This window comes from Beta vulgaris, chromosome 1 (genome assembly GCF_026745355.1).
Source record: "Beta vulgaris subsp. vulgaris cultivar EL10 chromosome 1, EL10.2, whole genome shotgun sequence".
Lineage (NCBI taxonomy): Eukaryota > Viridiplantae > Streptophyta > Magnoliopsida > Caryophyllales > Amaranthaceae > Beta > Beta vulgaris.
In genome coordinates this window covers 4,704,184-4,730,390 of record NC_079202.1, presented here as the reverse complement: position 1 = coordinate 4,730,390, position 26,207 = coordinate 4,704,184, and the positions used below count along the sequence as shown (strand labels likewise).

At 33.1% G+C, this 26,207-nt stretch overlaps 1 long non-coding RNA gene across 2 annotated transcripts; it reads left to right on the top strand.

The window, feature by feature from the left end:
• The first annotated feature begins 648 nt into the window (after positions 1–648).
• On the top strand, positions 649–11,446 carry LOC104905782 (uncharacterized). 2 transcript variants are annotated; one of them, XR_008969519.1, is made up of 5 exons: positions 649–840; positions 933–1,015; positions 1,106–1,174; positions 10,202–10,266; positions 11,285–11,446. It is a non-coding gene; the product is annotated as an uncharacterized LOC104905782 (long non-coding RNA). The 2 variants fall into 2 exon arrangements; XR_791790.4 differs by lacking the exons at positions 10,202–10,266; positions 11,285–11,446 and having other exon boundaries at positions 1,106–2,733.
• Positions 11,447–26,207: the final 14,761 nt, after the last annotated feature.

Here is a 26,207-nt window from a genome sequence, read left to right as displayed (position 1 = left end):
TAGGGAAACCGACTAAGGCATATGAGGTGCGGGGTGGTGGGGGGTTGCGTGGGGGGCATTGGGCTCTGGCGAAGAGCGAACAGCAGGGGAAAGGAGTAAGGAGGAGGGAGAAGGAGGGAGAAGGAGTAAGGAGAAGAAGGGAGAAGGAGAAGGAGGAAGAAAGGATGTAACAACCAGTAAATGACGCAAATTTAGTTTATGATTAAGTAACTTAAGTTACAAAGTTAGAGTTTGATCCTACGAGATTAATACGTATGATAAGTTGTGTGTAGCAATGTGATGTGAATATTATGTGCCTATGTGTAATGATTGCATAAAAGTGATAATAAATATGAGCAAAATTCTGAATTAATGATAAGTAACCAACTAGGGTATACTAAGTGGGTATTAGGATCCAATATGTTTTTATTTAAGGATTTGTAATCATACAAAATGGTGGGAGGATGAGTATTCAAGAAGTGATTATAAAGCACTCCAATGGGAACAATGGACTTTGGAATTTCTTTTAATTTATGGAGACCTAAGTTAATCAAGGGGAGCTATGTCCAGAATGTTTAGAGTGAGAAAATCACCTTGTGGGGGCCTTAAACCACTAGCATATAATATAATACTAATTAAGGATTAGGTTAGGACAAAAGAACAGAAAATTATAGTGTTGGATCAGGTGTGAAGAAAGACTCCCAAATAAACTTGTTGGTGGATAGATCACGTGAATCAAATACAACCAACGCACCCTCACATGTCTCCCTAAACATCATAAAAATTTCACCACAATCCTTCAAGAAAAACCTACTGCCCAGAAGTCTTCTTCCTTCCCCTGCTTATCTCACTAGACCTGCGGTAATACATGGGTCTGGTTTTAGCTTCGTTTTCTCCAATTTTTCTCTCTTAAATATTGAATACAAGGCCTAATTCCTATTCTATATATGTAGGTGCATACTGGGAAGGAAAGAATTCGAGCTTTAATTGCAAAGAAGTTCAAGAAACAGGGCCATCCTCTTCAGTTAAGGAAATAGTAAGTATATTGAATATTTTGGGTTAATTAAGGTACCCCCGTTAGGTATTTTCTTATAAAATTTTGTGTGAATATAACTTTGTCGTTTAGGGTCATAAGGAAGTCAGAACCACACCTTAAGGAGAAGAATAAGTCGAGTTACATTCTTTGGAGATGAAGGTAACCAAAATCAATCCCCTTTGAGAACTAGTCTAGTGTAGATTTGTGGAGAAATCATTAAGAACGATTTTGAGGATGAATTTCTTTGGTTTACATTATTATTAGCTACTGTATATTGATGTTAAACAGGTGTGACCATTTCATGTTAAGGAACCAAGTGGAAGTGATGTTCTTTTTATATATTAGGAACTAGTTAAGTGTGTTTAATCGATTTTTCATAAGAAATTTGTGTGTACTTGTATTTTGAGTATTTTGAATGATGCTGGCTTGGTTGGGGCAGTAGCTTAGATGGTGATTAAGAGGTTGCATGTATATGTGTTAATAGTTAAAAAGTTTCTTGTTTTGGTAGTTGAATTCTTAAACTAAATGGGTCATAAAATCACTTTTATTCCATGTTTTCAATAAGGAAAGGCCTATTAAGTTATGAGAGGAATGTTTTGAAATTTGTTACAAGGAATTCTTGATATTGGAATACTGTATTTCATTAGTGGATATTGTTAAAAGTTGCTTCCTCATTCCTTAACACCCCAAATGTGGGAAAAAAGACTTTAAAACCATGTTTTAAGGACGAACTATGTTTGATTCCCTAGAAAGTTTTTGAAGAAAGATATTTCTTCTAGTAATTGAAAATTTATAGTATGTTGGAGACTTAACAACTTATATTCTCAAAGGTTAATTCCAAGTTAAGGGTTTGTTCAAACTAAATGTTCTTTTAGGAAGTCCAAAATCTCCTTTAATTTTTACTCACGTTACTCTAAGTCACTAGGGGAAAAAAAAGGAAAGGCTGCGGAGGAAGAGTTGCGCTTTTTCTAAAAGCGCAGCCCTACTAGTGAAGGGTTGCGCTTTTGAAGAAAAGCGCAACCCTTCACTTAGTATGGCTGCGCTTTTCTTCAAAAGCGCAGCCCTTCTTACTTCAGAAGGGCTGCACTTTTCCTAAAAGCGCAGCCCTACTAAGTGAAGGACTGCGCTTTTATAAAAAGCGCAGCCCTTCTGACTAAGTAGGGCTGCGCTTTGAAGAAAAGCGCAGCCTTTCTTAAAAAAATTTGAAATAAAAAAATCGCGGGCTTTGAAATATTAGCGGGCTTCAGATATATTATCCCTCATTCTCTCTCCTCTCTCACGTCCCTCATCCATTTTCCTCCTTCTCTCCCCTCTCTCACAACCCTCCTCCCTTTCCTCCTTCTCTCTCATCCTCTCTTCTCTCTCAAAAATTCCCAGAAAATGCGACAAACGCGACGAAAAGCCTGAAATGATTTGCACGAATCATGCCGACGGAGTCCGATTGCCTATTGTGATACCTTTTCGGAAGCGGAACGGGCCAACGAGTCAAACTCACCGCTATGCCGTGATGTTTACGCTTTTTAAGCCATTCGAGTTCGTTTAAGCCTCCAAATAGCCATTTTAAGTTTTTCCGAATTTTTTTTCCTTAATTATGTATTAGGGTTTTGTTTTATGTATTTAAACATTATTAGGTTAATGTTTGGAGGTAGTTCTTGTATTTTCAGATCTATAATGTTCTTGTATATACTTCTCTTTGTTTTGATTAATATTCTTGTATACTTCTCTTTGTTTTGATTAATGTTCTTGCATTGTATACTTCTCTTTGTTTTGATTAATGTTCTTGTATACTTCTCTTTGTTTTGATTTAATGTTCTTGTATACTTCTTTTTGTTTTGATTAATGTTCTTGTATTTTCATCTTCGTTTTGATTAATGTTCTTGCATTGTATACTTCTCTTTGTTTTCATTTTCGTTTCGTTCTTTTTTTTATTTTGGGTTTATTTTCGTTTAGTTTATCTTCTCTTCTGTATAATTTCAGAAAATGTGAGATAATGAGTAAAAAATGTAAAAAAAAAACAAAAATTTTTTTTTTTTTGGGGTAGGAAGGGCTGCGCTTTTTAGGTAAAAGCACAGCCTTCTAGCCATGAAGGGCTGCGCTTTTACCTAAAAAGCGCAACCCTTCTAGCTATGAAGGGTTGCGCTTTTACCTAAAAAGTGCAGCCCTTCACAGTGAAGGGCTACGCTTTTCTAGCGCAACCCTACTTAAAATGTGAAGGGCTGCTATTGAAATGACTGCTGTCAAAAAGCGCAGCCTACATGCCTTTTTCAGCGCAGCCCTTCTTCATTTTTCCACTAGTGAATTTCTCTCTATAAGTTGAATTGCATTATTAATATGTTTTTGCGAGTTTATTTTGCACCTCAAAAATCATGTAACTATTGTCCTAAGTCCTTTCCAACCATTCTTACCAATGTTTAAAAGATTTTACCATTTGAAACGGGACATTTACGAACTATTTTAGCAATTGTGATTATGATTGGTGGTTTTTGAATCATTTTTGCGTAGAGAAGAGGAGTGAGTGTATAATGTGTGAGGACATGTCTTATAAAAGCTTGCAAGCGAATAAGATAGTGGGAGTTTAGGCTCCAAAATGTGTGGAGGTCTGCACCTTGGTGCACCCTAATATTAATATGAAATGTTATTAATTTTATCTCAATGTAAATTATATTCAAAACATTCAATTTTAGAAAAATTGTACGAATCAATAAAGTAATAAGATAGTCAAATATATTAAACATTAATAAAAAGAACACGAATGTTACCGTGGAATTGTTAAAAAAGTTAGAGTTTATATTGTTTGCCTTTTCTTTTTTCATAATTCAAACCCAGAAAAATATTAAAAAGTAATCTAAAAGGCCAAAGCGATTACACAATTTTGTAATCCAAAACCCAGACTCTAACTGACAAACTGATGTAGAGGATGGCGTGATAAATTTAAAAAGCAATATATGACTTAATTTAGGAAGACATGTCATAAAAATATAATCAACTAACTATTAATTCAGTGGGTATCTTATACAAAATGTAAGCTAAAATAAATCCAAATTTCATGAGTTAGGAAACCTATATTCAACCGAACTCTGACCATTAATGTCAATATATGTCAATAATCGTAGTGGATATGGGAAAGGGTCCATTTTTTCTTAGTTCGTCCAAAGGTCATCAAAGGGACAGACCTACTAATACTACATGAAAATGCACCTTAATATGAAATAAATGATGTTAGAATATGCATTTATCAAATTCCCCCAAGCTAAATATTTTTTTGTCGTGAAGCAAACCAAACCAATTCACATGGGAAAAGTTGAGTTGATCAAATCAGCTCAGCCTGGCCTGGCCCGAATTTTAGCCGGTTTGGGTTGATTCTTTTGGCCCGTGGTAGGGCCTGACCTGTTGTTTTTGCTTTGGTATGGGCTTTGGGAAAGCCAAAAATGACTTTTTAGTCTAATTTTTGCCTCAACCCGATTTTGGCCTGAAAAGCCTGAAATTGCAGGCTTTAGGCAAAAAAAAATTGTCTGGAATTTTGGTTAGCCTGACCAATGGGCAATTTTTTTAAGACACGAACCTAACCCATCCCATGATCACCTCTAGGGAAAAGTAAGATGAACTTCTAAACAAGACTTATATATATCTTCAACCATTCAATCTAAAAGATATGAAATTCTGGCATATGAAAGATATTACAATTATGAGATTAAACTAAGATAGACCATAAACCAAACCTCATTTGAATTCATGTAACTGCTACATGACTCACCACGGCAAACCACAAACGCCCCCCCAAGCTAAACTCAATTAAACTTGGTGAACCTCACTTTTGTCAAGCACACTCTCTCTCATATGTTTATGGGTTATGAAATTTCCACTCAAACATATATCAAGTCGACTCGAATGAAATATTTTTATTTAAACTTGACTATCGTCTCATTCTCCACTTAAAATTGACAAAAGCATGCATGCGTACAGATCATGAGGACTTACAACAGGTTATATCTTGGCTAAGGTAAGGGTAGGAAAAATATTTGGGAATGTGGTGCTAAAAGCCAACTCGTAGAGGAAATAATATTTTAACATCTATTGTCATTAGATGTAAATGCCACAAAAACTTCTACTAGAATTTCAAAAACACATTACCAATAAATCAACATAACACCCATCCTTATAAGCTCCAACAAATTTCATTCACGTTTTATTCAATATTTTTTTTCACTTCTTTCCTTTTTTTTTCATTTTTTCATAATTATTTTTGACAACTTCTCTTCACCATTCCTTTCATTTCGTACTTCCACACTATTATTTTAAGAATTTTTTCTTTCAACATATATTCTTCCAATAAATTACCGCAAAACCACAAACACAAGCTCAAAGCATGAACTTTAATGCTACTCCACTTAGTAAGGCTTTGGTAGAGAAATTTTAAAAGGCCAGAGGCATGTTTCTCAGGCCCCCGACTGACTAATTCTACCATAGAGGTCAACGATAAATAATAAAAACCCCCACCGAACATAGCTTGCAACTTTCGTTGTATTGTGCTCTCCAAAGATCAACTCTTCTCAAAATCTAAAAAAAAAGGTGATAAGTTGGAATTCAATTCGAACTACGGATTCTTGTGGTTCCGGAAGATCTACAGGAGAACCAGGAACATAAATCTTTCCCCCCTTTTCCACCCGACTCCTTGGCCTTAAGAATGTTGGTTTTAAGGTTTTAAGAATGAGTAATTGCCCTTTTCCGACCCTTACTGCCCAACCCGATTGGGACCAGATAACTAATGTGTTCCACTTATTGAATTATAGAGGGTTCTATGGTCGCCCGTGTCCCCTAGATGCCAAAGGTGTCCTTGGGGTGATCTTGTAGTTCCTACAGGGTGGAGACGTTGGGGTCGTCCAAGGATTTTCCTTCCTTTGTGCCGCATTTCGCTCAAAGGATTGAAAGGAGATAGTGCATCAAGCTTATGCCATGCACAAATACAATAAAAATGCAAAAACTAAACCAAGATGTCCCTACTACAAATAAAATAATAAATCCTAACTCACTTTTGTAGGAATCACGATTGCACCTAGCATGTGCAATAAATTCCTTTAAACCCCCTAGGGTTTCCCTAGTGGACGAATAAGGTCTCATGAAGGTTTTCAGAAGGCATACTCACAAAGCCCAAATATGCAAATATGAAGGAAAAAAACTACGACTAACCTAAATGGAAATATATACAAGTCATGACCCAAAGAGTATATCCTCCCCCAAGCTAAATAAAACATTGTTCTTAATGTGACAAAGAACAATAGGGAGGGAAGGGAAAGGGAAACATCCACAACCACATGATAGGATCAACTTCCTCAATCACACAATAAAGTTAAACCAAAATATATATGGCAAAAAGAGAGATGATTCTCAAAAACTTGAATAGGGGCAAAGGAAAGAGTATACCAAAAATGTTGTGAGTGAAAACACAGAGTTGAACCTCCTAACACATCATAACATCAAGAACCAATGAAATTAGTTTCATTGAATAATATTATGACCTCGACCCCTGGATGACAAATTGCACAAAACTAGAAGTTAGTGATTAAATGAAAAATTAAAATTTCCTAAATCTGAAAGTAAATAGTAAAAAAAAAGTTAGAAAAATTGGGTTGCCTCCCTGGAATAGCTCATCAAAGTCCTTGGTAGTTTGTCAAATGCATCTGCATACATCTCACAGAAAAGCAAATAATATACAAAAGAAAATGTAAAATAAATTAGTTTAAAACTCTACAAAACCTGTAAAAAGGAAAATCAAGAAAAAGTTGTATTCACAAGAGAAGAAAAAGTAAAAATTACTAGTCTTTTTACATGACCAAACATGTTGGGAAGAAACCGATTGTACATAAATTTCATGATCATAAGTCATTGAAAGAGGGATAAATAAGTAATGATGAAGGATATGATATAGGAAAAGAAGGAATGAGGTCAAGTTTTTGAGAGAAATGAACATGTGACTCAAAAACAGTAGGTGTAACCAACAAGACTCATGAATCACTTCATTCCCATCGATAGAATTTTTTAAGAAAGGGTTTTTAAACAAGAGTTCTTCCTCCTTCAAAACCTCCATCACATTCGTCCTTTTTTCAATCTTATCATCATCCGAATAGTTTTCTTTTATTATCTTTACTTCATCATCATCATCATAAATATACTGTTGGAGAGGAGTATTTTGAGTAGAATAATCAATCAAATTCATATTGGGGTAAGGGGTTGAAATCATTCACTAAAATCATATCACAAGATAAAATTTCATGAGAAGTAGAGAATAGATTATACTAGGGTTCAACTTAACCATTGTTGAAAGGAACTACTCAAGCATAATTGAAATAAATAAAAAAAAACTAGAAAACAATAGTCAAACTTCATAATAGAAAACAAAGAGAAAAGAAGAAGAACATAAGTAGTTGAATTGATGGAAGAAAGGTAGAGTCTTGGAGATTAATGAAGATGTACAAGTTTCTCTCTCTAACCTCTGTCTAGAATCCCTGAAAAGTGTATACAACAAACTCTCCCTCCTGTTATCAAACCAATGAAAGAGTATTTATATCTTCCTAAAATGACAAAAGAGCGACATAACAAAACGCACTACGGAGCAGATCAACACGGGCATGTCAATAATAACATGAGCGTGTTGACCTGCTACTATATTAAAATCCTACTACATACAGGTTATTGTCTCGAAGAAAGCAGAGTAACACGGACGTGTCAACAGTGACACAAACGTGTTGTCCTGTAAATGTCAGATTCTTCAACTTAACTTTGAACAACTATTACTTTTGATCCAGAGCTTTTTCTCGTACATGTAATATATCATTGCAAAATCTATTGAAGTCTAATTTCCAATCCGATTTGAATTACCTCATTATCAATTTTCTGTCAAACGTTATGGGCAAAGTGGTGAAGATATGCCATATTTCGCAGAAGTACACAAAGTTGTTTGTATCTTCTTCAATTTCAATCAGTTCTGGGCACGTGATATGTCGTTTCAAAGAAAATACAAGTGTCTTAATCATCATATCTTCAAAAAGGAGTCTAAAGTACCTGTGATTAAATTGAAAGACCAAACAACCTACGAAAGCACTGTACCTTATAAAGGGATTTAAATATGCATAAATGCAATGTAAATGTGCTAATACTACATGAAAATGTGCCTTCTTAATATGAAACTAAATGATATTAGAATATCCATTTCACACTGCTATGCCCATTTCACTAAGAACGGGGGAATGGGGTACGAACGGCAGCGGAACAGGAGGTTGTGACCTGGCTTGAGTGCGAGGATGATGATTCATTCATGGAATAGAACAGTCTAAAAGAAGGAGGACGAATCATCATTAGTCAAGGTTTTAGAGGAACTGTTATATGGTTTTGGCACAACATTGCAAACATGCCACATTGACCGCCATAATTTGTTCCTTGATGCTGCAATCTATTATTTGGATCTACCTTCACAATTTTTTATTGGGTTGATTGAAACTGGGAATCTCAGTTGGAATTGAGAAAGAGAAAGGAAGTCTTTTTAGGAGAAGAAAGACAAAGGAAGTTGAAAGAGAAGAAAAAGAGAGAGAAAATAAAAGAGAGGCACAAGCTGTGAGTAAAGTAAAAGGGAAAAGGAGAAGAAAATAATATTGTAATCAAGATTCCGATACTCGGACAGAATCTTCAATCTCCGACCACATTTATGCTAAGTGTTGCACCTCGCAGTAATTAAGGTTATGCTACAAAGTGCACCCACCAAAGTCTATGTTGTTTAGTGCACTTAGGCCATAGTTCGTGTTATTCTAGTCAAATGACCTTATAATAAAATAATATTTGATAACCATACTACAACTTATCACAATAAACTATGTGTTCCAATAAGTATTCACATCTTCTTGGGACGTAGAGGTACTAACTTAAGGCTTTGAGCGAGAATATTTGGCTCATATACAAATTGGATTTAAATTAATGTATATATGCAAAATATAAATTTTTAGTGTATAATTATTAGTTTTAACTAAATATAAAAAAATTAGACTATAATAGTATGTATAATCCCCCGTAATTTTATGGATTTTATAAATATATTTTAGTATTTATATATTTATATTTAAACATAATTTAGTTTTAAATGATTTAATTATTTAAAGAAGGTTGACTATTTTGAAAGTTAAAAGACATTATTTTAAGGATTTAAGGAAGTTAAAAATATTTTATTTAGGCATGTTTTATTTGAAATGCTAATTTGATTTGGAAAAGAAGTTTAAATGGGCTTGAGGAACCCAAAATTCTAAGTAGATTAGGAAAATGATTTATATTGATGTTAGGAGTTCTAATTCATTAATCCTATTCATCATCAAATTCTATTTGAACCCGATCTCCTTTTCTTAAGCCCAAAAGGAAAAGCCTCTTTATAAATATCTTAGACCCAATTATTTTTTACCATACAAGAATTTATTTTCTCTCTCCTCCCTCATACCAGCCGACTTTCTCTCTCTCTCACATGATTTTGGTTTTCTCCCAAGTTTCTTTCTTATTCAATCTAAATAATGTTTCTTCTTCGACAAGAAATGTCACCACACCTCCATAATGACAATTTTCCTTCTTGCGCCACTGCTGCAACGTGATATTCTGTTCAGTGCCCCTTCCTTCTTCTTCGTTCTTTGATTTGTTGGTTAGTTTCTTTTCTTCTTCCTCAAATTTCCATTAAAGATCATGTTTTTATGCTTTATTTTAATATTAATCATGACTATTAACTTTAAATTACTATTTTAATGATTAATCTTGATTCATATATATTATGTATTAAAAGAATAAAATTTTAGATTTGATTATTATTTTCAAATTGAGTTTTTAATGTTCTTTACATGGATTTTTACGGTGTTAATTATTGGAAAATCATAGTAACATGTTATAAACTATGAGATTGTTTTAAATTATGAATTTAAGCATGTTTATGTATGTTAAAGAGAGATTTATAATTTTATAAGTTGCTGGAATTTTAGAAAGGGCTTTTATAATGGAGTTTTAAGGATTTTAATTACTAGTATGGTAGTACTATGCTAGATATTAAAAGTAATTGAAGTTTTAATAGTAAAAACAACTTTTAAATATTTTAAAGGGGATTTAAAGTATTTTAAAGTTGTTGTATTTATTTATATTGATTCTGGTTTATATTGATTATTTTAGGCGGACAATATTCAGTAGGTGACTTTTAAGGGATTAAAGGTGGCCTATCAACTGGTTTACACAAGGTACGTACATACCTGTGTGTTATGTGATATAGTATCATGACATAAGAAGAAAAAGTTGTAGTATCATACTATCATGTATAGGAACTTTATAGGTTCATATGTGATTTCTAGTATGATTGAATTTTACATGTTTTATGCCTCTGTGCAAGCATGTTGATATTGAGATCTGATTGTGAGTTAAAGATTATCATGTTTGTATGAGATTAATAATATTATTGAGATTGAATTATGTTTATTCATGTGTTTCATTACATTATTATTTTCACTATTTTGTAAGGATTGTGGGCCTTATTTGGTAAATTGACAAGTTATTCCTTTGAAAGGTAATATTGATTGTTGGCTAGGTTCAACAAGTAATAAAGATTAAAATTAAAGAAAGTAATCTTGGATTGTAAGTTGTGTGATCACTTATTAAATCCTAAGATAAAAGAAAAGTTCAGTTGTGAATGTCTGATTTGATATTTCTGTGTTACTTGTGTGTGTGTTATAACAAGTAATGAATTGTATATCACGTAAAGTGTAACTTGGATAGTAATAGACTTTAGACTGGTGCACGTCTAGAGTTGGACAATCAGGAGTTGGAGTACATGCTGGTAGCCCATGGCTTTTCTAGGAGATGGATTGATCACTATCCCTATTATTTTTCAAAGGTTCCTCGATATCTCAGGTCATTCTGGAATACGGAGTCGCGCCGGTATTTCGTCTTCCTAGGTGAAGGCAAGTTTAGATAAGACAACTCGGTCTAATAACTATTACATTAAAGCAATAAAAAGATGTTTAAAGCTTAGTTCAGTAGAAGTTATCTGCAGAATGTTACATTATTATATTATTATTTATCCCTGCATGTTATTTATTAGTATCATGTTAGGATTGTTTATGTAATACTATGTAGTACTCAGCTTTGCTGATTACGTGCTTGTTTGTGATTGTTGATCATGACTTTACCTTATTATTGATCATGTGATGAATCATTTTGGTGAGCAGATTCTGTAGAGCATTGATATTTACATGTTTGCAGATGTTGCATTATTGGGATTTCGGGAATGAAGAGTATTTTATTTACTGCCTTAGTAGGAACATAGTATAATAAGTTTGGTTTGAGTAGACATTTATAGAGTATTTTGGTTTTAAATAATTATTTACTTATATTTTTATTATATTAAAGTATGAAGTTTAGTTATATGTTTTTCGCCGTAAAATTTGAATAAGCCGATACGTTATCACACGGGCGCGCGACAATGCTTGGGTAATTCTCTATATTTTATATTGAAAAGGTAAATCTGAAAAGGGAGAATTATCGGGTGTTACAGTAAGAGCTTTACATTTTCAGTTTTCAATACTCATTTTCAAACTAAACTATTATTTTTGCCCGGACAATGGCTCGAGTTAGTTACAATTATCATATATATTATTATTCATAAATTTCATAGTCAATACTATTATTAACTTTTCTTTATCTTTTGTCTAGTGCGAAATTGAAAAATGGATGTTATCACTTGATTAGTTGCTTCTAAAAAAAACTCTACGGATTTGAAGATAAATATTTTTAATGGGAATTGCGGTGCGAAAATGTAATTATGTTCATAAAAGTTGTAGAAATCAGAGGTATTTGTCTATATATGTCTTTATAGTTACATATAATTATAAGGAGAGTGTCATGTAAGTTGTAACAACAGTTGTAGAAAACTTTATTATATTTTACTTTGAAAAACTGCACATTGAAGTTATTTATGTGTCACGTAGCACATACATAGGAGAGTGTCATGTAAGTTGTAACAACCGTTTTTTTAGTAGGAATGTCTTTTAGTATATTTGTATAGTTATTACTTGAAAATTTGTTAGTGACTCAATGAAGTAAGAAGAATGCTGGAAAAAAAATCCGAAAGGTGTAAAAACTTTAAAGAATAGAAGGGTTTTAGGGTATCCTTAAATTGTTAATTTCCATTTTTACGGTGCAAAAGTTGAAATATTTACTAATGATAGTACTTAGTAGTACTCACTTTCACAATACATGAAAGAGAGAGTGTGTAAGAACGAGAGAGACACAATTATTAAAATTGTATTCTACGCAGATTACATTAGAAATTTTGCTCAATCTAATTATCGATCGTATACGAGAGATTGAAATAATATCAGATTTTGGAAAAAAGGGTGTTGCTATGACATATTAGTGATAATGATATATCATGTGGGCGTCTATATCCTGCAATTATCGTGTTCCCCAGTGAATTATCAACTTCTGTGTATACATCATTTGATTAAAGGAGGAGGTTTGTCTTTAGTTCGTCCATTCAATATTAGGAAATGAGAACTGCGGAGATTAAGGAACAATTAGCAAACATTAACAGCATATTTCTGACTTAACAAAACAAGGAAAAGAAGTGTAATTTGCATTAGGGATAAAAACAGAAGAAATTATCGAAAGGGACAGATTTATGTGGATTTTTTGTGTAGGGTGGAGGAGCCAATACATATAAATTCCTGTGTCGTCTGTTACAAATTTTTGTTTGGATTTAAAAACTTTTGACATTTACGAGATTTGCACAATAAATGAGTTGATCCTTAAATCCTAGCAAGTGGGACACTTAAATGGGGGCACATCGGATTGAAGGACACCAATTAAGGACATAGGGGATGTACCATGAAAAACACACGTGGGACCATTAAGGTATGAAGGGGAACTTATTTGGTGTAATTTAACTAATCCATTATTTAAAGGCAATGACCTTAATTATAGGAAGCAAAAAAAATGCCTATACCCATTTTTGCTTAGGAATAAACTATCATCCTTTACCAAAATATATGAGAATATATAATTATAAGGTGATGATTACTTTGACCTATAATTATTGTCTTCTCAATTATGTTTTCACAAGTCATCACATGAATTTAGTAATAATGGATCTAGGTAGTCTAATATTCAATATATTTGGACTTGTTTTCACAAAAACTAAGTTAACATAAGTTTCAATAAACTCTAAATATAAGTTCAACAAATTAACATGAATTACAATGAGTTCAGTTGAGTTATAAGTTAAAATATGTTTACTTAAGTTAAAACAAGTTAGGATTCTTAATTTTCTTAAGATAAAGTACCTTAATTATGAACCTTTTTGTGAGATAGTACCTTGAATAGTTAAGAGAAGTCATGAAAATGCCAAAGTGAGAAATGAAGAAGGAAGTAATAATAGCACAATATATATATATATATATATATATATATTATATATATATATATATATATATATATTCAGTTCTTATTGGTTTTTCCTCCTTTCTTCATAATCATTGAGATATTTCAAAGCGTTCTACCTGTCACGAATATTACCTTATTTGGACAGCTTGAAATCATAGATGTATACCAAAGAGCAAGAGAGAGATGTACTAGAAAGTAAGAAGGAATCCCAAAGTAAGATAGAAGTTTCATAAAGTAAGAGAAATAGTGCAAAAAGTTGTGGGATAGTACCTTGAATAGTCAGCGCACCATTCTCCCTCAAAGAGATTAATGAAGCGGTTGCCTCTTTGTCATGCTCAAAAAGCACAACACCTTGACGGATTTAGTTTCAGGTTTACTAAAAGTTTGTGGGATGTGTTTAATCAGGACATTTATGAAACGGTGAATGAATTTTGGTTCTCCTCCCTACAGGATATACCGACCAATCAACATGGTCGATTGCCTTTACAAGATAATTGTGAAACTGCTAGCTAGAAGACTTTAAAAGGTTATGGACTACTTGATTAGCCCTTTCTAATATTCCTTTGTTGCGGGAAGACAAATACTTGACAGTGTTTTTTATTGTGGGTGAAATAATCAAATCTGGTAAGCGGAACAATATTTCTGCAGTAGTGATGAAAGTCGATTTTTCACAAGGCTTTCGATGGCATTTCCTGGTCCTTCCTTGATTGGTCTTTGGAACAAATGTGTTTCTCGACGAAATGGAGATTGTGGATTTCCTCTTGTATTTCTTCAGCGCGTGCTTCTGCGCTAGTAAATGGGTCTCTAATGAGCCCTTTCAATCTTCAAAGAGGACTCCGCCAGGGTGATCCTCTATACCCCTTCCTATTAGATTTGGTAACGAAATCTCTACTTTTGCTAATCAATAAAGTTATAAACTTGATTATGTGGGAAGGAATCAGTCTATACCTATTGTTGCGCCCTTAATTGCCGTGCGGCCAAAATCGTCGCAATAGGCCACTTAATGACCGTTACATTAGCATTTATTCTACTACTGCAAGGATGGTAAAATGATAACCCACCTCCAATATGTTGATGACACGATTTTCTTTTACCCTCCAAACATGAATTACCTCATGAACATAAAAAAGACCCTTATTTGTTTTCACCTTGCTACCGGGCTTCAAGTTAATTTCCACAAGACCTATTTGATTGGTGTTAACATCTATAAATCATGGCTACAAGAAGTTGTTGATGTGCAAATGGATAAATTCCCATCACTTATTTCAGTCTCCCCTTGGGTGGGAACTACTCTCGCCTGAAAGCTTGGGAACCAATAATTTCCCAAATGGAAAAAAATTAACAACTTGGAAGAGCCGAATGCTCTCAATTGGGGGTTGCCTCACTCTAATTAAAGCATTCCTCTCCAACCTCCCTATGTACGTCATGTCTCTTTTCAAAATTCCAAAAGTAGTTGCGAAAAACATAGCTCAAATTCAAAGGCGATTTTTGTGGTGTGGTTGTTCAGAAAAGAAGCCTTTCCCACCTATAAAGTGGAGTTTTATTGAACTTCCAAAACTACTTGGAGGGCTAAGCGTGGGTATCTTGATTCATAGGAATATTGCCCTTCTCTTCAAAGGGGTGTGGAGGTAAATTTGAATGAGCCTCAAGCATTATGGAGGCAAATTATCCAGGAGAAATTCAAGTATTCGAAGCATCTATTAAGCGCGTATCTCATTACTCTAAAATTTGGTGGTCCCTAGAGGACCATTATATCCACCATCAACAGTCATCCTCTCTCAAAAGCATGCTACCCCTTAGTATCCGGAAATCAGTTGGTTGTGGAAGTAATACCTATTTCTAGCATGACACCTGGTTGGGTAATTGTCCCCTGAAAATCAAGTTTTCAACATTCTACTCCATAGCAGCAAATCAACAAGCCTCAATTGACTCTCTGGCTTTTTGGATGGAAGTTCTTGACATTGGAACTTTTCTTGGTCGAGATTTCTTCTTCCAAGAGATGCATCTGAAAATGAATCTCTTTAAAAAGAGCTCAATGTGGTTAATTTTGTCACATGATGATCCAGACAAGTTCATATGACAATAATTCAGGTAATAATTTTTTGGTAAAATCCTTAAGTATGGAATTAGCGAAATCTACGGCATCCCTCTCACATCATATAATTAAGGGTGTCTAGAGGGGCTTTGTACCCCCATCGAATAGAAGTATTCACCTGGCTCGCTCTTTTGGACAAATTGAACACTAAATACAAGCTAGCTTGCCTCAACATCATACCACCCCATGAAAAATTTTGTGTCTTGTGCTCATTCGATCAGAAAGATTGCAATCATCTCCTATTAAGGTGTCCCTTTTCTTCCGAAATATGGATATGGCGGTTAAAACTTTGGGATGTTAAATGGGTTGTTTCTTAATGCCTTAAAGACGCCTTCGAACAATGGAAATTTTCAAGTAATGATGAATTCTTCAAGAAGGTTTGGCTAGCTAGCTTTTTTGTTATTATCTGGACTATTTGGAGGGAGAGAAACTATAGAGTTTTCCACAGCCCCACTTGCTCAACGCCACAACTTCAAGATTTGGCCCTATTTCGTATAGGGTGGTGGATAAAAGGCAAAGATACTCAGTTTCCCTACTCTCTTGAAGAAATTATTCTACTAGTGTTGTCTTCAATGGAGTTACCCTTGTGCAGTAGCCACCATCTCCCACAAGGGCTCTCCCTCGCCTAAACAGTGGACACCCTTCCCCATGACACTCTCAAATGGAATGTAGATGCTTCATATAATGTCATTTTGGCCAGTGCAACAATTGGACGAGTACTTTGCATTTCAAAGGGGGAATTCATCTACATGTTTTCTACCCCCATTTCAGAAATTGAAATCAATTATGTTGATGTGCTCGCAATTGCTGGAACTTTGAGATAGCCATGTGCAATGATAAAATTCGTAACAACAAGATTATTTTCGAATAAGATTTGGTAAATGCAGTCTAATGGTGCACTTCCAAATGTCCTGGGACCTAGAAACTCAAATTCGTCCTCAACTCCATACACTACTCTTGCAACTCTAGCCTGACCCTGGTTATAAATCACAAAAGCAGAATTGTAAACACAATGGTTGACTCGCTTGCAAAACAAGGGTATCATCGCTCTTCTGAATTTCTAGCTTGGCCGTGAGCAAGATGCTAGATGTTATCCTTCGTCCCTCATCTCATTAGCAGGTCTGGAATAAGTCATATGATCTCATTAGTGCTGGCCACCATCCTAGCTACTTAGACTCTGTCATGCTCTTGTGACCTTTTTAATCTACTGTTTAGCTGCATACTTTTTGTGGAAGTGTTTAAAATTTCAAGCTAGTTATCCTCGGGTGATGTACTGTAATATGAGGTATTGTAGCTCTCCTTGAAATTGGGTGTACTAAGGTACTATGAAAGTTCCCCTCTTGTAGAGGATACCCGGTCTCTTGTTGACGGTTATAAGTCCTTTTTCTATTAAATTAGTGAAATCCTCAATTATAAAAATAATAGTGCAAAAAAGTGCATTTAAGCCCATTATCCTATAGAATAAAAATAAATAGGAGTACGTAAGTATTGAGGCCGATTTGCTCAATCTAAAAGTTAACTGGGCAAACTAAAAGTCTAGGGGGGTGATTTGCCGCTTTACCGAATATTATATATATGAAATTAAACTTTCATATAACTTGTTAAGTGTGTTGTGCAGTGTGTTGTGCGTCATCAAGTTACCAGTCAATTCTATGTATGGTCCTTTATTGCGTTATTTCGAATCAAATCAATATCAGCTTGCTTTAGTATCGGTTTTGAATGATTAAGTCGGTTTTGGATCATCTTGAATATCAAATTAACTTAGGTTTAGATCGGGTCTTAAGTCGAGTATGTTTTTTCAATCCTAATTTTTCTACTAGAAATAAGTTTATGTTTATTTCGCCTCTATAGATGAAGTATATGATCTCTTAATCACAACAAATTAAAACACCGCCACACTAAATAAGTTTTTAAGAAAAATACCATATGGTATCCACAATCATGTCATCTCTAATAATATGTGAACTCAAGTATATTAAACCTTTGCTCTTATCAAGAGCGATGAAAGCTTATCACACCCATGAAAACCAATAATTAACTTATACTTACTGTGAAATGTAACCAGCTTGTACTAAAAAAAGTGACGAGACTGATAACCTCTAATTGAATCAACATGGCCTAATATTATATTGATCAATAGCTAATTTGACCCTTCTATCTAATGATTATAACTTAAACCCAATCATGTGATCTCAAGTATATTAAACCTTCACTCTTATCAAAAACGATGAAATCTTATTAAACCCTTAAAAACCAATTAATCTATACTTATTGTGAATTGTAACCAACTTGTATTGTAAAAAAGTGGCAATACCAATGACCTTTGATTGACTTAAACTTGACCTTATATTATATTGATTGATAACTGATTTGACCCTTCTATCCAATGTTTAAAACTTGAACCACAACCGACTTGACCCTACATCAAAGCCTATAATAGATGAAATGGTTGATATTTGAAGTTTTGAGCATGTATTGTCTATTATACCGCCTCTGCCAATCTAAAAACACAAAGAAGTAATTGTACCAATTTGGAGTGCAATCTAGTTGCTTATCTAAACCTCAAAGTCTTTTTCTCTCCTTTTCGCTCTCTCTACACTGGTAAGATAAAAGAGCGAAAAAGAATAATGCAAATTGCATAAAAATCAAATTTTAGAGTAATGCAGATGCAGCCAGTGGCCCAGTTGCATAACAATCAAATTTAAGATAGAATATCCTCTTCTCACCATAATCCAAGATTGAACCAAAATTTGGCGTTTGTTACCTTCCAAACATACAAAGAGGAGGCCACATGTCACCCTATAATGGGGCCAATCTAATATTAGTAGGAAATGTGATTGGTTAAGAGAGGAAATAGAATACTTTTTAAATAGTAGAATTGGACTTGCGTGAACCCAGATCGTGTTAACATTAGTATGCACCAGGCCAAAAGCACGTATTCGTACTGAGCAATCTATGCGGAAACTCACTATATTATGCAAAAATCCAGTATATCATTCAGACACATATTATATCATGCAAGAACTCACTATATCATTCAAACAAACAAAATATTATGCATAAACTCACTATATCATTCAGACACACTATATCATGCAGACACTCACTATATCATTTAGACACTAACTATATCATGAAAAAATCAAATCATTCTATATGTTAGAACACGTGTCACGATATATATACTACGCAACTTAGATCTCCTGTATGTTAAAACATTTTAATTAATTCCTTCATTATATTGCATATAATTTCATTATATGTTTTCCGTTAATAAAATCTACTATATCGTATATAAGTTCATTATATCTCTGTATAACTCACTATATGAAATTAATATCACTTGCCAAGTTGCCAACTCGGTGTATACTAACTATGTATCGAGTCTATTTAAGTTTTTTAATTAAAAGTATAGCGAGCTAATATGTATTCAGATTATGATCATTATTGACTTCGAACAAAGTAGGTACACAAATTAAACATGCAGATAACCCAGCAAAACATAGATGTAACAAGACGTCTGTTATAGTATTATTTGGTACACTTAGTACTGTTAGCCTGTTAGGTGTATCTAAGATTATTTTTGTTATTATTTACCCAATTTGGATTTCGGAGAAAACTATTTCTGGTATTAATTTACTCAATTTTGAAATAATGTTTTGGATACACCTATATCGAGATTTACTATTGAAGTTCTAGATTCAAATGCCTGCAATGAGTGCTTCAAGAAATATAAAGATGTACAATAATCATAATATATTAACATCAAATTGTAAAATATTTTTAAAAAACAAAAAAGCATTTAAGGTATTTCAAGTGTACATCAGACTTCTCAAGACTTGCCTTAATTATGTAATAGAGATAAAAAGGTACAATAGTGATAGTATATTAACATCAAATTGTAAAATATTTTTAAAAAATAAAGAGCATATAAGGTGTTCAAGTGGATACCAAACTTCTGAAGAGTCGCATTATATAATATACTACCTCCGTTTCCTAAAGATCTTCCTTGTTACTATTAATACAAATATCAATGAGAATTAATTTGTATAGGGGTGTAGGATAGGTAAAGTAGGAGAGAGAAAGGGGTTAAGATAAATAAACAAATAAAAAGAGGTTAAAATAGGAGAGAGAAAGGGAGTAAAATTGAATTAATAATGTAATGGTGGACCATATGATAGGGACATGAGAGGGTAAAAGGAAAATATTTCCATATATAAGGAATAATATAAAGATGGAAGATCTTTCGAAAACGCACTTAAACGGAAAGAGGGAAGATCTTTAGGAAACGGAGGGAGTATATATGTTAGTAATAAGCTGCAAGGAATACATAAATTTTATGTTACATGAAGTTTTGGTTAGAGTATAAAACCATTTATGAGTTTCAACTATTAGTTTCCTATTGGTCCTTTAACATCGTATCATAGCCAGTAAGACATTGAGATAATGGGATCAAATCTCATCCACCCCTCCTTAGTCCTTTACTCCTGTCTAAGTGGAACATTTAGCGCCGAACAACGAAGGCTTATGTCGCATCCACAACTTAAGCCTAAATGACTATCGATGAGGGACGTGATAGATCATAAATTATACCTAGGAGTTCAACCATTATCTTAACCTTTTAATTAGTTAGACCTTTGACAAGTATATTTCATGTATTAGGAATGAAGTTTCGGGCAATTGGTCAAGCTTCGTGGCTTTCGCCCTTTAGGATATTAGCTCGTCAAATTCTCCTCATATTTTCGTTAAGCGGCATCTTCACCTTATCCGGTAAACTAAAATATGTGTATACTTCCTCTGTTTTTAGAAAAGTGTAACAGTTTCACTTTTGCGCTTGTCAACAACAACTTTGACCATTAATATCAACTATGTAATTTTTTTTTTTTTTGAATAGTAAAATTAATTCATTAATAAAAAGTCATATGACATCTACATAAGCAATCGAATCAAACAAATACATAAGTTGAATCAAACAAAAATTTCCTTCATAAAAACTACGATCGTCAAACAAATCTTGCAATGTGGAACATCTCCCGCTTATATCGCTGGAAAATACAGCCTTGTTGGAGAGACAATCTAACGATCCCTTGTAGTCGTGAGGATGATTTTCGTCGGATTCATCTGACCGTATTCGAAAAATTGATAACCTTTGTGATCTCGCATAATTCTTCACCAACAAAATAATTTCACGGCAATCCATTAGATCTAGTATCCCGGATTGTAACCTGTAGAAATTCACCTCTAAAGAGGAGAAAAACCCTGTCTTTCGAAGGAGGTCGAAAAACCTTGTCTTTCGAAGGAGATCGAAAAACCTTTTTTTACGAAGGAGATCGAAAACCCTGTCTTTCGAGGGAGAAGTCGTTATTGGAAACCTAAAAACAAATAAAAAAAGCAAAGGTGGGGGCTTTCCAACGGTAAAAACCGATGGAAGCCCCTTTAAAATTCAACAATGGAGGCTAGGGTTTTTGAAAGTAGAGAGGAGAAAGGGGAGAGAGAAAAAAAAAAGGTAACCTAAAATATCCCATAAACACCATATCAACTATGTAATTGAAAAAATATAAAAAGTTGATATTATGTAAATATTCATTAAATCATATCCAACAATTTGTTTTTTATATATATTAGTAAAATAAAAATGGTTGAAATAGTAGATGTATATATATAGTGGAAAAACTCAAAGTGTCGGATTTAAAAAGAAATAGAAAAGTATTATCTCCGGTCTTTATTAGTTTACCCGTATTCCTTTTTGGAATGTCCCTTATTAGTTTATCCATTTCTTTTATTTATATTTTGGAATGAAACCACTAACTTTCTATCATACATATATTCAACTTTAACACAAAATAATAGTTTCTCTTTCTTTCTATACCTCACAACATTGTTTTACCTAAAACTTTGTGTAAGAAAAAACAGATAAATTAAGAAAGACCGAAGGGAGTATATGATAATTCTATATTTAAATTATTATTAAAAGCTTGAAAGAAGAACTCAAAGGTAGGAGAAAATAAAGAGGGCCCAGATGCCAAATGAAGGTACCCTTGCACATGGGTATGTGGGGTTTAATATAGAGGAAGATGGTAATGGTTGAGTAATTGTTTACAAAGAGAATCTTCTCTTCTTCATTTGGTGGTTGATGAAGCAGGAGAGAATTTCTTCTTTAAAAATAAAAGTAATATGAGAGGAGGGGCCAGCTGAGCATGTGGTGGGTTTTTGAAGGGCTCATCAATTCACTTCGTGCACCGAAAATTGTAAGGCACAAAGACTTAACTTCTAAAAATAGCCCGCACGAAGGGGCAATTAGTCGTCATTTAGTCTTATCATCTTAGCTGTGTGCTGCGGCGCCTGCCCTCTCCTTTAGTCTTGCATTTTCTTTTGTTTTTTGTTTCATAATAATCTTGTTTTGGTTCTTCCTCGTAAATTTTTTTTAATTGCAACCACTAAATTATGTTTGCTTTGTTTTGTCCAAATTTGGAGCATGTCAACTTCAGTGATTTTGATTTTATGAACAGTCTAATGATTTGCTAAATTTAAATTAAGAGTTTAGGGTTTGTATGCGATTATTAAAAATTTTCATTTTTTTTTGCTTTATAAAAGTAAAAGTCATTTGATATAAGAGATATAATGAGCTTAAAATTAGTCATGCGAATACTAAATATGTTAATTTTAAAAATTTAAAACAGGAAACTATTTACATTTTTTAGCTTTCAATTTTTAATTGTCAAATATTTAGAAATAGAAAACAATAACGAACATACTTTTAAATTTTGAAAAAAAACGGCTATAATGCTAATACTTCCAATCACATGTTTTAAAGAAAATTTTTACAAGAATTGCTCCACATTCGAAACCCTTTATGTTAATTATGTTCTTTAATTTAAAGTTTAATTATCATAAATAAGTGATGCTTAGTATGTGGTTAAATTTGCACTAGTACAAAGTTGGTCTAAGTTAACATGTATGAGGTAACACTTTTCAAAGATCAAGTTTGTCGAATATGTATGTAACACGTTGGTAACACTTAATTAATATGTAACACTTAATGAAACACATTTTTGTGAGTAACATTTTGAAGTAGCATTTTTTCAATTGAGTAACATTTTGATGTAACACTTTCAGTTAGGTAACAACATTATGTAGAACTTACATATTGGTAACATTTGAAGGTAACACTTTAAGATATATATATTTTTTAAAGAAGTATAAGTATAACCTTTAAAATTATAACATTTTGATTTTATTAATTACTTCGTATTCTTTCTTATAGGATCATTTTTTTTTTTTTTGATAAGGAGAACAAGCTTAGACTAACACCCTAGTCCGGGGGCCAGCCTAAAACATCCTTTCGGATGATAAGGGAGAAATCCATACAATAAGGAGGAAACCAATATAACAGGGAAGGGAAGTCATGCGCCTTCCTAGCCATGAAATCAGCAGCCTTGTTAGCTTCACGAAAGCAGTGACGAAACTCGCACATTTGGAACCGAAGAGCATCCATACCTTCACTAAGAGCCCAAGCCTCAGCTTGGATAATAGAAACGTGAGACCCCAAACTCATCTTAAATTAACTGAGTGCTAATCCAAAATTATGTTGGCGCTTAATTAGCCGTCAAAGAGAATTAAACTAAAAAAATAATATTTACTTTATTTTCAATTTCAATTACAAAGTAATGCGACTTGGGTCTCAGTGTTTCACCACCGCTCTCCATCATCTTAGTTCCAGCCAGCTAGGCTCGCTCACTCTCCTTCTTCGTTCTTGTAACACGCTTATTTTTAAAAGCAATTATTAAATATTAATTATAATTATTAATTTAATTATGTATTGGATATTGTCATTTTAATTTATTTTATTTGGAACATCTATTTAGGATTGACTTGTTATGTTTTTAAATATTTATTATTTTACTTTTATAAATTTATTACTATCGATATTGAAATTATATATTTCGATTTCAATAATTTAAATTTTCTAAGTATTACATATTCAAAATACAAAACTAAATTGTTGCGTTTTATCAATTTGGGTTGGTTTCCCCATCCTTTGGTTCATTTGAGAACCCAAAATTGAAACACCCATAAAAACCCCCTAATCCGGCCTTTTCTCTCATCGCTTCTCCCTGACCTCGAAATCCTCTCTCTCCTCTCACCCAATTTTCTCTCAAACCCTCGTTTGTCTCCTTCACCTCGCCGGTGAACTTTATAAGTGAATTAAGTTGATTTTTAACTTTAATCTCTATAAATAAGTTAGTTGTGAATTATATATTTTAAAAAAACTTGTTATACGGTTGAATAAGTTTGTAATTGGAAACGAGGAATACCCTCGCTCTATCTAATCATGAGTTTGTTTCGTTAATATCCATGTTAATAATTTTCAGAATTGAATGTAGAGTGGGAGGAAAAGTGGGAAACATGATGGGTTAATAATACCATTTGTTTAGCTCATGTTCTTTCTAAACAAGTGTTTTACACCTGCACCAAAATTCCATGTTAAACCTGTATTAGGTTAGGAATTTTGACACTAGCTAGGTTGTACCCTTGCTAAATATCATGCTATGCATATATTGTAGTCAGACTTTAAAGATTCCTATTTTCTTTTTTGTTCTTACTGCAGGATGATGAAGAAATTTGGATAGATGCCTTGAGAAACATGCATGCATGGATAAGGCAATGTTATTGAAGAGGAAACAAAGAAATGACCATAAAAAGCATCTAGGTTTATTTTGGGAGAGTTATATAATAATGATTGAGTTTTCATATCAACTATATATATTTTGAATGTAGTAATATATTTCAGTTGATGAATACTACTCTTCAACTCATTCTTTACAATAACAATTGACTATGTACTCATTTACATATATATAATATCATACTATTTCCTCTTTGTTATTTTCTTTGTAAGTTTAGTATTATTATCATTGTACGTGTGCTGACAAATTAAGAAATGTTACTATAAGACATGTAAAATAGATGTGTTACTATAAAGCTAACTAACAAAAAGTGTTGCCGCCTAACATTTAATATATAAAATGTTAAATATGCTGACTTAAAATGATACATAATATTTAATTAAATGTTACTATAATTCAAGAGATAACATATAAAATGCTACTATTGATGTATAAGTGTTACACAAAAAATTATTAGTAACATTATAAAAATGATACATTAATTTTTAAAAAATGTTACCTTAGAGAATAGGTAATACGGACAAATATTTAGAAAAAGTGAAACATTTCAAGGACTACTCTAGAGAATAGGTAGTCGATTGGCAAATATTCTATAAAGAGCTACATACTTCTAAGTATAAACCTAATTTCTCATTTGTAATGCCTACCATCTAATAAATCATCTTCGGCCACCTTCTACTTCATTAAAGACCCCCACATACTAACCTCCCACTCACATCCCAACCTTACACTACCCTAACCAATGCATCCTCTATACGACATCCTCCATGTCTAATTCACTGTGATTGATGACTTTGTCCAATCTTATGAATCGCATTGTGTACAGCACCAATCCTCATTGAACATATATGCTTGTTTCAGTTTTATCTCTTAATGTGTTACCACATATCTAACTTAATTTTTCAATATCTTCTTACCCCACTTTCCTCATATGACAATTTCTAATTAAGCCCAAGACTCAAACCCATAAGATAATGTTGGTCTAACCACCAAAAAAAAAAATTCTATTTTGATCTAAAGAACAAATTTATCTATGAATTGGACTAAACTGAAGTGAAATTATTATGAGATGAAAGTAGCTGAATTGAAATACAGTACAATTTTAATAGGAAAGTCGCTGAACTAAACTTAAATAATGACGTGAAAATGAAATTATGCTAAAAAAACAGGTGCTTAATAGATATAACTATAAAACTTTAAAAATTAGATGAAATATGGAAAATATTTCACATATATCAATTACTATATACATAATACAATAAAAAAATTTAAACTTTGATGACTTAAATAATAAAATGGAACCTATACAAATATATTAAAAGACATGCGTCACAATGTGTTCACGCCACGTGGCACCTCTGTTACTCCACTAAAATTGTCCAATATACATAAGTCATGTTAATAAACAAAAGTAAAATTAGTTGCAATAAGATTTGAACTCATAATTTCTTGCTATTATACTACATCCGTTTCCTAAAGATCTTTCTTGTTACTGTTACTACAGATACCAATGAGAATCAAGTTGTGTATAAAAAGGGATTAAAGTAGGAGAGAGAAAGGGAGTAAAATTGAATTAATAATGTAATGGTGGACCATATGATAGGGACATGAGAGGGTAAAAAGGAGAAAAAAACATTCCAAATAAGAAAGAAAGTAAAAGAGGGGAGATCTTTTGAAAACGCACTTAAACAGAAAGAGGGAAGATCTTTAGGAAACGGAGGGAGTACATGACACAATTACTATCTCAACCAACTTTTAATCATGCTTTAATTGTCCACATTGAATTTTTTTTCTTAACATATTTTATAAAAAATGGAAAAAAATACGTATTAAGTTCGGAAAACAATATCAATCCGGAGCAACCCCAAATCCAAATCCTTTTTTTAAGACATAGCGCGTATATTAATATTTTAGTTTTCCAATACGGGCCATACAGCATATTCTCCCCCTCCCCCTCCCCCTC